The sequence below is a fragment of the Emydura macquarii genome, unplaced genomic scaffold (assembly GCF_026122565.2).
Source record: "Emydura macquarii macquarii isolate MOO-44397 ecotype Brisbane River unplaced genomic scaffold, CSIRO-AGI_Emac_v2 contig_719, whole genome shotgun sequence".
In the NCBI taxonomy this organism is placed as follows: domain Eukaryota; kingdom Metazoa; phylum Chordata; order Testudines; family Chelidae; genus Emydura; species Emydura macquarii.
In genome coordinates, this window is record NW_027130856.1 from 1284237 (window position 1) to 1296295 (window position 12059).

The window sequence follows — 12059 nt, forward strand, 5'->3', positions numbered from 1 at the left end:
GCCAGCAGTGGCTGGGGGTGTGGCAGAGAATGCTAAGAGGGAAGGAGCTGCACAGCTTGCACAGGGACGCTGCTGGTCAATCCGGAGTGTCTCTGGGGGAGCTCTGGAAGCAGCTCAGCTCATGCTGGTCACAAGTTTGTAGACAGGTGGTTATTGAAAGGGAAAAAGAAGTCCTTCATAAAGGTGCAGCCTCTGCGAATCAGCCTGTTGATTTCATGATGTAACTAGTTCTCCCTCACCAGGAAAGGCCTCAGTCTGGTCTAGTGAGAAGTTTTACTCCAGAGAAGCCAGAAAGTGGTTATATGGGGCTGGGAAACAGCAGTCGGAAGAAGGTGTTCAAAAGAAGGCAGCTATCCACAAGGGCTGCACAATATTTAAACCCTCAATTTAACATTTCAGAGCAAGAAGAAGAGAGTCTTTCTGGAATCCTTAATAGCATCTTTCACACCAACGTCCTTATTTTCTTTTCAAAGCCCAGGCTTTGCTTTTATAGCCATTTTCAGTTGCCATCCACACAGTCTTTGTTGTATAATTTTCAGGACAATCTCCAAACCAAAAAGGGATAGTTAGGGTAGAGGGAGGTAAGGCAAAGAAATGCTTTCAGCTGATGCTTCAGAAATGCCTCCTGGAACAGGGAAGAGAAGACAGTCTGTCGGTTGCCTGGATGTTTCATAACTGAAAGGTTAGATTTAAAATCCAAAATAGCAATGGAAATTTTTATTTCAACCTATGCCTATAAAAAACCAAAGCCCTGTCTTTATTCTAACTGAAAAGACATTTGTTTCACAAATCATTACAAATGTGGAATAAGAGAGACACTTACCCTGAAAAAAAACCCCTGAAGTAGCTACTTGTGTAAAATAGAATTTAAATGAACATTAGCTTCACTTTAGAGTCTGTGTCTCAGGCAGATGAGGAAAACAACCTCAGGGGAGACAAAAAGAGGACTGTCCCAGGCTTGCATCTCCGTTCTGCCATGTCTCACTGGAATCACAAGGAGGTGCGTGTGGGGAACTAGACTGAATGCTGGATGACAGTCAGCAACACCAAATATTTTACACTCTGACAAGCTGAAGACATTTCAACAAACTGTGAACATTTTGGTGGAACACTGCTGGCCAAGTCCTGCCCTGGTGTAAATCAGCATCATTGCAGTGACCTCAGTGGAGCTACATTATTGACAGCCACTGAGGATCTGGCCCTAACATGTTGTACCAGGAGAAATTACTCATCACAGGATAAACGTTTCTCCCCCGACTCATGTTATTGTATGTCTTACGGCATGAATAAAATAAATGATTTGACTCTGTGAGGGCTGTGAACTGGAAACATTTCCCAGGGAAGCATCTCACAAGGATACTCTTCATAAACGGTTACCTCTTCAGCAACTCTAATATTATCCCGAGCTCCCAAGTGTCATGTCTGTGAAAAGTGCTACCTTCTCTTTAGTTTCAGGACATAGAGGGGGCTATGCCTAGCTAATGAGAATGCTGAAGTTAGAGAGACAGTTGAAAACAACAAGACAATGTGTTTTCATCTATGTCGGTTTCAAAGATTGTAACATACATACTCATGACTCTTTTTAGTTACGTTTGCTGGGGACAGTGAGCCCCAAGTCACTTAACCACTTTCTAAATACTGATAGCTCGCTTATCCTGGTGTCTTTACAGACTGTTGGCCTGATTCTCTACTACATTGCCTAGGTGGAAATAATTGCATAGGTGGTTAAGTGGGTACAAAATGCTACCAAAGCAAAATTCTCCACTCTTCCAAGGGTGGTAGCATTTCACACTCCTTATGCCTTTGTGTAAATGACTTCACCTGGTGCGAGGCAGTGCAGAACTAGAACCTTTATTTTACCTGCATGGCATCAATTTTGCAGTCGCACAGCAAACCTGGGCTACTCTTGAGAATTGCTAATCACATTATGGGAGTCTATGAAGGATTTCAGAAATAGTACTGGGCATACCACATACCTCTGTCATTCGTGTTACATCACACTGCCCGCCTCAGCTGAGTTTGACCTCAGGTTGAACTTTACATATACAGGCTACCGTAAACAGTGAAGTGCAGCTACCTCAGGCATACCCCATTCTATCAAATGAGGACATGGTGTCAAATTAAATTGTGGCTTTGCTATAAAAGAATCTTTAAAGAAATGTATGTGAATGTCTTGCCAATGAAAGTTGCTGTGCTCAGCTGTACTGAGCAGGGGTTCGTGCTTCCTGACAGCCTGAAAATGTCCAGCATTAAGCTGAAGATTTTGTTTTTGCATCATAAACTCCATAGCACGATGTCAATTGTGCAATGCTGTTGCATAGGCAGGGAAATTGTTCCCTGACCCTTGCAGGAAATCAACACAGACCCTGAAGTGCACAATGTGATTGCCCTTAATTTAGTATCAGTAAAATGGTCTCTTTTTAAAATCTGGACACATCATTGGACTCCAGCCCATGTCTGTGAATTAAAGAGATTGACTGTGCGCTCAAGGTTTAAATTTCAGCTGGCAATTCAAAGTTGCCTCATATCCTGGAAGAGGCTGTACAATGGCATATTTCCTGCTGACTCTCATGCACATAGAGATACAGGAATCAGCTGCAGAGACTTAAACAGAGGGTACAGTCAGGCTAGATTATAGCAGCATTAATATTATGCCGGTTAAATAAGTAATCCAAAAACCTGCCTCGGCCATCAGTGAATTATCACCGACTACGCTGCATGAAGTAGTGTTTTCTTCCTTCCCTAGTTGGGGATTACATAAAAAGGAGAGATTGATTAGGCTATTCCCGTCATAAAGTGAAAAATCTCAGCCCAGTCCCCAGATAACATTTCTCTTTTCCAGACTACATAATCCTAGTGTTTCAGTATCTTGCTGTATGTATATAACACATAGCATATTTCTAATTATTTATGTTGTTCTTTCCAGGGAAGAGGGAAGAAAAGATGTTGCTGCCTCCTGCTTCTCATGTCAGAGGTGCCACAACCATTACTTCCTGCAGCAACTAGGTGTTCGTTAGATTTTGCCCTTCAAGACTGACCCAACACTGATCAGTTAATGAGATCTGACAAGATCACAGCATGGGGCAGTATAGCTGCTGGAAAAGTACAGGTCATTTTGGAGTCATTTTTTCCAAACTCAGGAGCATATTAGCATCAAACTCTTGTAGCATTTTCAGACCATAGGGCAAACTCAAATAGACGAACAGCCCTACAACCTTTTTAGACAGAGTGCATTCGTTGTGTATGTTTGGTGGCATTCCATTTGGATCATCTCCATGGCATCATGGAACCACAACATCTTGTGCTAGATACTGAGGTGTTCATAAAACACCACTGACGTAATCCCTGTGTGGTTTTGTAATAAATAACTTTGTGGCTATGACAATCTAGCGCTTTGCAGTGCTGTGCAGGAAAAACAAGCACAAAATGGATTCCCCAGTTAATAACACCAAGAGGTTATTTTTGCATCGTTTTGCAGCATCTGATTAGAACTGGTGGTTCCACCTGCAACCTCTTTGTTAAGGGACACAAACTATTGTTTTCTGTTCCTGATTCTGTCACACCATCTCCAGTCATAAATCCATTCACTTGACAGTTACTCTTGGTTTGCAGTGGTGGAAGCAAGAGGAGAACCAGACCCTCTGTATGTATCTCTGTATACGTCATACTCTATTTTTACACTGTTTGTTTCTGGTTATGTTACCCTAAAGAACTATCACTCCATTTTCTTTCCTTATTAAAACTACCCTATAAAAGTCCCCCTGCTGTGGGTTCATTTCAGTAGATACTATCTGGCAGCAAAGTGCTGTCTTGTTTACTCTAAAGACATTTCCTACCTTCTGTGTGTTTGTAAAATTGTTCCGCTGCACAATATGCCTCTTGAAATCTATGTTAAATAACCATATGCAAGGCTAAGAGACAAATCCTCAGCTTGTGCCACCCTAAGCCACCTTTCCATTTCTCAATCCTGGAGCTGTTAGGGGTCATAGGAAATGCTCTACTGTCCAAGGATAAGCCAGAGTTCTCTGCCCTCTGTGTGGCTCCATTCCCTTTCACCTCTAACATACCTTGTCCCTGTCTTCTAGCCCAGATAATCCACAGCAGCTCCTTTGGGATTGGTTTATGGTTCCTTTGCGCCAATTGGATCATACGCAGGGGCTGAGGCTCTACCACCAGATGTTTGCAGTAGTTAGTTTGGGGAACAGAAGGATTTCAGGGAAGCCAGAAGTATTGTGAGTGTAATGAAATAATTGGCCTGTTTGAACAGCAAATACATTGGCAGCTCTAAAATGTTTTTTCTGGAATTTCTCTGCAATTTCCCTGAAATCTTGGCCATGGCTTTCAGAATTGTTCCAATCACTCTAGACTTTACTTGTCATTCACAGACACTGGCCTGTTAAATTTTTAAGACTTATTTCACTGAGTCAAATCCTGGTTCCATTTAAGTAAGTGCCATGTTTACATGAGGCTGGGAGCAGCCACAGGATAGGAGATGAGACCCACATGAGTTCCCATGACATGCCCATGAACCCAGACGCCAGTGGGGGAACCCCACATGTCACCTCAGAGGCACAAGGCCTCAACAGACTCCTGCCTACAGACATGGGGCCAAGGGAGGAAGCGCAGCATACCTGAAGATAGAGTCAGCCCCCAGGAGCATAGGAACTGCCCAACATAGCTAGAAGCCATTGTAGTTTTTTCCTTGTGGCATGTGCTATTGGGTAAGCATCCACTATTTTTGACTGTACATATTGAAGTTTACCTGGGACATGTGCATAGCTAGCACATTCTTCCCCAGGCAGCTTGCAAGGAGTCTGCAGTGGAGTCTTGGAAGAACAAGAAGAAATCAGAATAGATGCTAACAAAATAGCTCTGCAACAAGTAATAGACACCTCATCCTTCCCCAACATATCACATTCTCCTCTGACAGTAAAATGCCATTCTTAGTACAGCAAAGTGCAGTGGTGACATTTACACCTCTGATTATTTGGATCAGAATACCACAGCCCCACTAAAATTCCAAATCCTTATTATTATTAGTAGTAGTAGTAGTACTGTAGCACCTAGGAGCTCCAGTCATAGACCAGAGCCCCACTGTGTTAGATGCTGTACAGACAGAACAAAAGACAGTCCCTGCTCTAAAGAGCTTACTAGCTAAATAAGAGACAAGAGATGGATACAACAGGCAGATAGCAATGGGACAATATAGGTCTAGCTATTATCTAGGGTATTTTTGTAGGCATCATGTTAAAGGAGAGAGTTTTTAAGGAGGGATTTGAAGGAGGAAAATGAGGTGGCCTTACAGGTGTTTATGCGGAGTTCCTCCCATGCATGAGAGGCAACACGAGAGAAAGCAAAAAGGTGTTTTATAAAGATTTTACACATAGCCCTGCTCAACAGAATTTTATTCCAAGGTTCCACAGGTTCTGATGATATCATAATTATCGGTGGCACTGTAACATTCTCTACACTTTCCCTATTCCCCCCCGCCCACACACACACGCACACTTAATTTTATTTACTTAGTTTGTGCAAACACAGGCTACAGAAGCACTTTTGGAGGCAGCTCTGCCTAGGGGTTTCCACCAGATCCTGACAAGAAAGACTTCTACAGGGAAAAAGAAACACTGAAACTTTTCTCTTAAAACATTTAGCTCTATAGTTCACATAGCCTTTGTATTCAAGAGAAGCACTTACAGAGAGAAAATTAAATATATAATGACATTCAGGAGACTACATTCTGACAGATTTTACTGTAGGCTAATACCATGGAAATGAAAAACAGTCAGATCCTCTTGGCCTTGGTCTTAACATTTTCTGTTTTATGGCATAAATCTACTGAGGTAGTAGGGATAGTTTAATGTTTTCCCTTGTAATTGAACTAAGAGCCGAGAGATGCAGATTGATATCATTCATAATGGTAGTGCAGTTAATAGAAAACTCTGTTTCAATATTTCACTTCAATTATAAGAGCTCATCTTGCCTGGGGAGACTATTGTAAAAAATCACATAACAACAGGTTATTGTGCAATGTACTGTAAAGCCTTCAGACAAGGGCGTACCTTTCTCGATACAAACCAACTTCATAATATGCCTGAAGTCAAAAACGTATTACCTGCAGTGGAGTATGTGGACTGTAATTGAGTGCTTTACGTTTTCTAAAACAGAGTTTAATTGTTATAACTTGGCATGTCCACTTAAAGACTTTTTGTAATGTACACTGTATCCATGCCACAGTCTTACAGTTTCAATGTATCAAAAGATAAATCAAATATATTCAAATCAATTCTGAAGACAGGAAACTTCATATACAAGTTATAATTTCTTGAATATTGATGACAAATATGTGAAAAGGGACTGTTAATTCATTTAGTCCTCTTTTCCCCACATTGTTTTGTAAATAACATGACTATCTGCCTTGAATTAATAGCTATGTTTTCATTATTATTCTTTATTGCAAGGGAAGCAGGTTTGGTTTAAATTTATAGTGCAGGATACTCTAAAAAAAGTCGCTATGTAAAAATGGCACTTTCTTACAGAGTCATCCTGTTCTCTTTGTGTATCCAGAATATTTACTGATTTCCTTGCTGACAACCAGTATGCATACTTAACAATCATGTTTGTTCTCCAAAGACGATATAGATCTGGGAGCGTTAGCTGGATTCCATTCTTGTATGTGCATCTTCAACAAAACTTGTTAAAGACAGTCAACTTTAAAATCACAGTTCTGGCTGAGATTTTTGTACCTACTGTACTGACAAGTACTGTAATGGAAAAGTTAGGGGAAAATATTTTCCCCCTACTTTTCAATTTGCTTTAACAATGCTTTGGCCCAGCTCTGCAAAGATTCAATGGGAGTTAGGTGCCTAAATACCTTTGTGGATCTGGCCCTTTGTGTACTATCAGTTTTGCTGTGGCCCTTGTGTGGTTAGTCAGACTGCAATCCTGTGCACACATACACATTCTTATCTTTACACTGGGCTTGTCTTCCCACAACAATTGCATAATTTTAATTATACAAGTATATTTAAAGTGGTATGACTCAGTTATACTGGTATAAATGTGCTTATAGAGCTACATCTATTTCCTTAATGGAAGAATATAAGGCACCTTTATACTAGCATAGCTATTTCCACACTAGGAGTTGTACCGGTATAACTATTTTGGTTACAAAAAAAAAAAAAAAGTTTTACCGGTATGAAAATATGTGTAAACCAGTCTTCAGTGTAAAGTTAAAATGTGTATAAGTATTTGCAAATACAGTAGCCCCTCGTTTAAATTGTAGATAAATGGTCTGATTTTGAAACTCAAATTTTTGCAAATATATTTTTTGGGTACAGAACTGAAAAAGCACTTAGCCAGGATGAGTCACTCTACTTTTTGCAAACCAAAGTTTTTTGATGGACACCTTTTAGAAAGAGAGAAAAGAGAGAGTTACTGTATTCTGGTAACTAGCACTAGCAATTTTAAACAGGATGAATGATTTGTTCCCAGATCAAAGACTTGTAACTGGGTGGTTTCATGACTAGAATTCTCTTTAGCAGTTAGGGGAGATCCTGATAGAGAAAACATTGTTGCACTGCTTGCTGGGTATTTATTTAAAACTTTAAACAGACGCTAAACATTTATACTTATCATTACATGTAAATCAGAGTGGAGAATGCAGGCTTTATAAATCAAAAGTTTCTAGAATCATTATTAAAGATGTAATCCTTTTAGGAATTTCAGGAGATTAGTTGCAAAGATCAAAGAGAAGTATCTAGTTCTTTCCTTTATTAAAATTGCAATGCTTATGCAAAGGGCTGGATTGAGAGTTCAGTAGACTTGCAGTCCCCTATTTAAGAACAACAAAAACAGATACTGTATAAACAGTGGCATCACAAACCCTCCCCCACTGCCATCAAAATGTGCCTCCTTTCTGGTCAAGCAGGACCACCTCTGAAGGCAAGGGGAAGGTTCATCATCAAACTCATTTCATCTTTGGCCTCTCTCCTACTACTGGGAACTGACAAGGGTGCTTGTTACGAGTACTAAAAATGATGTGATATGTACGGAGACCACAAGCACCAGTGGTCATTCTAAAATTCTGCTAATCATGTAAAGAAAACGCAAAGGTGAGAGAAACACTTGGCTTTGGGATGCTTTTAGTTTGAATGCAGGATAGTCCAAAAGGCAAGCCATTTAAAAAGGCATCTCTCTAAAAAGCTATTCAATGCAGAGTGCTATAATACAATCTCCCAATCCACAGTTTGGTCACCAATGACAATTACTATAGTAATAATATTGTTGCATATGAGAAATAATCTGGTTGCTACTGTCGCGCTATCCCTTTATCCTACTACAATATGCTATGATTTAAAAACTCTTCCATTTAAGGGATCATTAGGGCTATGCTACCTTACAAGACTCAAGCATATTTTATTTATTTATATATTCAAGATTTTTTAATTCCTCTGTAGGCTCCCTTCCAGTGCTATGGGTGCCTATCCCATACATTAAAAAGCACAACATAACAGGGACAAAGGATCACCCATAAATATATCCACCTCAACCTATACCGTCCTCAATAGTCTTGAACAAAAAAGGGGAACAGTCAGGTTTTGTGGCATGCCCGGAAGATTAACACATCCAGGCTCTGATAAACCAAGAGGGGAGTGAGTTCCAAAATCAAGCACCCCTCATAGAGAACACTCAGCTACAAGCTTCCTCTTGTTTATACTAAAAGAGCTCCAGCTTCAGGGTCTCTGCTCACCTCAGCTGTGGCAGCATGTCACAGAAAGAGGTGATCTCTCAGATGACCAGGTCCCAAACCATTTAGGATTTGATTGGTTAACACCAACACTTGGAATTCCATCTGGAAGCCAGTGCAGCTCCTGATGTGTTTGCTTCTTGTGCTCCCAATGTGCAGCTCTGCTTAATATGCAGGCTTCTGCATTCTGTACTATCTTTGGCTTCCAAAGGATCCCGAGATGTAGCCCTATGTAGAGGGCATTACACAATGATCTAATGCTGAGGTGGCAAGGGCATGCATAATTGTGGCAAGGTCCTCCTTGGAGAGAAGAGGTTGCACTGGGCCTCTTAGGTGGAGCTGTAGCCAAGAGTACTTTTCTCTCCAGAGCATCCAAGATCAGCCCAGGTTTTAACAAAAGCCCTAATTTGCACACCTGGTTTGTGTGTGGCGGTTGCACACTATCTTTGAGAGCTGCCAGTATGAATTCTGCCAGCCAGCCCATCTGGCTCCATGCCCCAGTTCACTCAGTCTGGACTGAATCAAGCTGCAGCCAGCTAGCTCCAACTCATCTAGACTCCGAGTAATTTGTTCCTTGCCTGGTATCTTTCTTCTCCCCACGACATCCCAAAACGATAGTATTATGCTACCTTGTGAACCTCCTAGTCACTCCATACTAGAGTTGCTCAGAAAGTGTGTGTGTGGGGGGGGGGGGGAGGGAGAAGAGGGGAAGAGGGGGAGATGGGGAGGAGGAAAGTGATTCCCCCTTTCCGAGCTTTTAATCAAAAATCTTGTTTTGATGAAAGTTTCCTAAGCAACTATTTTTAAATGGATTTGTTTCCTTGTGTTGCATGCAGTCAACAGGCCCTTATTTCACTGTGAGTAGAGGTGGTGTGTGTGTGTGTGTGTGGGGGGGGGGGGGGGGGGTGTCATGTGCCCCCACAGATTTGCTGCCTGCTTTATACTGAGTATGCTCACATGTATTGAGCATGCTCGGTAACATGGCTGAAGCTGGCTGCCCTCACTCTGTCCTGTTCCTCCCCCCCACTATCAGCAGGCATAGGTTGTCTCTGATTATGAGCCTAATTTTCAACTGCTTTGAACGTAATGCTTTAAAATATCATGTGCCACAGCTAACTAGTAATATATTGTTCTGTTTCAGCAGCTACAGCTGAATAAAGTTTGAAATCTTTCTGCTTAATACTTACGTAACTAATTTTGTTAAGACAAGGAGTCAGGACACCAATCCAGACAGCAATCTGTAGTCAAATCACAGCATATACATTTAATAGCTTTACAGGGAACATAGCAGAAGTTCATTTATTGTGCAATTGCACAGAAAAAGTTATGAATTTACCATGGAAGTAATTACAGACTAGACTATAGTAACGCCAATTTATGCTTCATAAAAGAGCAAAATCAGAGTTTCACTATTAGTACTGTAGCACTGAGGCAACAGCGGAGACAATTTTATATAACTACCTTAGTTACAGTACATTTGGATTTTGTGAATAAGAAATTAGAAATCATTCCTGTGGGACTGCAGTCCTTTAACAAAAGTGCTGTTATCGTACCTAATTGCTAACATGAAAAGCTTTTCTTTCTTTGTTGCAACATGTTTTATAAAGCTAGCTGTAACATTTGTAATGCAAGTTCCTATGCAAAATCTTAAGTTATAAATAAATGTAAAATATATAGGTGTGCTACATCTTGGAGTGGAGTTCCATTAATTTCAGTGGGTTTCTGCACAGGCACAAGGATCTGCTCATATAAAACCCACAGCACAATTCAGGCTAAGAAATCAGGCACTATAAATGGCTGCTTCACTTGAGAACTACGTCACTTAATGTCAGTTACTATTTTATCTATTTTTTCCCCTACAGCTCACAACTTGTTCAGTTCAAATTTACATTTGCTGTTTAACCCAATGCTGTCAAACTACATTGTTTTCTAATTTACATTTGGTCCTTTATTACACCTTTTGAAAGGTTTCATGGTTACTATTGTCATTTTACATTTTTGTTTTACTTATTTTTTCTGCACTCTAGCAGTAAAACACCCTTTAGACCTTAAGGAACCACAAGCATTCTCTGCGTTGTCAGTAAAAAAAAATTAAAAAGCTATACCTAACCTGCCTGGACAGTAAAACTTTCCCATAAATAGTAAGCCTATTTGGTAAGCTATTTGGTTTTGTTAGGTGGGAGAAAGGGAGAGACATTTCAAGACAGTTTTGAATCAGTAGATATTTAGGCTCAGAAATAGCTTTATTCGCTTTGGGAATGCATTTCCTGTTTTGACTTGTACTCTAAATATATATAATTTTAAAATTACAGGTTTACGTCAGGAGAACAATTTAGTCAAGTATTACTTTCTTCAAGAGAGCACGTCCCTGTTGTCGCACATAAATTATGGAATGCATGCAGGCAAAGGGAATGTAAGGATCTATTAATCAAATAACTTTTGAACAGGTTTACAGGTTCTCTGCACAAAACAGCTCTGCTGAAAATGACAGTGCTGTTAGGAAGCTGCTGAAAGAAAGAGACAAAAGAAGAATGAGCTGAACTGCTGTGAATTAGCGGTCTGGGGGGCCACATCAAGGTGGGAGGAACGGGCAGAGTTTTGGAGAAGCCACTCTATGCAGTATGTTCTCCTCAAGTATAGGAAGATTTCTGTATCTCTTAGGTTTTTCCGTCCCGCAGTATCTCAGGCAGCAGGTAACTGAGGTCTGAAGAGAAATCTTATTAGAGAGTCTCAAGTTCAAGGATACAAATATTTGGTCTTATTAGGAGCTATGAAGTTGATCAGAGTTTGGCTTAGTCATTAGTCCATTAGCTAGGCATTGAGATTTGGCCTCTGTCCATTGCTATGAGGTAATCCATTATAACAGCTGGGGCCATCTCCATGCCATGTTATGGTGTAAAGTCTGATTGTGAAGAGCCAAAGATGTCAGTGTAAGTCCCATGTTGTTGGTGGGAGGTGGTCCCTACTCTCTTAGGGCTAGATTATGCATTTAGGCATGGCCCTGAGCAAGTTGTGGAGCCCTAGAAGTATCGGGCCTCAGAGACACTCAGTTGAACAAATTCTCTCCCTGATTCCCCCTGGCTTCAGGAGGCCAAAGGGTAGCAATCTGCTGCAGGGCTTATTCCCATCTAGGACAGAACAAATGAGAGATGGCCCCAAGTCACAAAGTTCAGGGATGTTGTGATCAGTAGGTTTTGTTGGGCTTGTTATCATGAGAAAAGCCTATCACAACAGTAGGCTCTGCATGCAGATCTAGAACTGAACTTTCTCCAAATTTGAAGTGTGTGTGGAGGGGAGGGTGGGATACAAG

At 40.8% G+C, this 12059-nt stretch overlaps 1 long non-coding RNA gene across 1 annotated transcript in view; it reads right to left on the bottom strand.

The window, feature by feature from the left end:
* Window positions 1–264: 264 nt before the first annotated feature.
* LOC137149277 (uncharacterized) overlaps window positions 265–12059 on the bottom strand; it is a 37110-nt gene continuing 25315 nt past the window's right edge. Inside the window, exon 2 of the long non-coding RNA XR_010918713.1 lies at window positions 265–625. This is a non-coding gene — a long non-coding RNA (uncharacterized lncRNA). The remainder of the gene's footprint in view (window positions 626–12059) is intronic.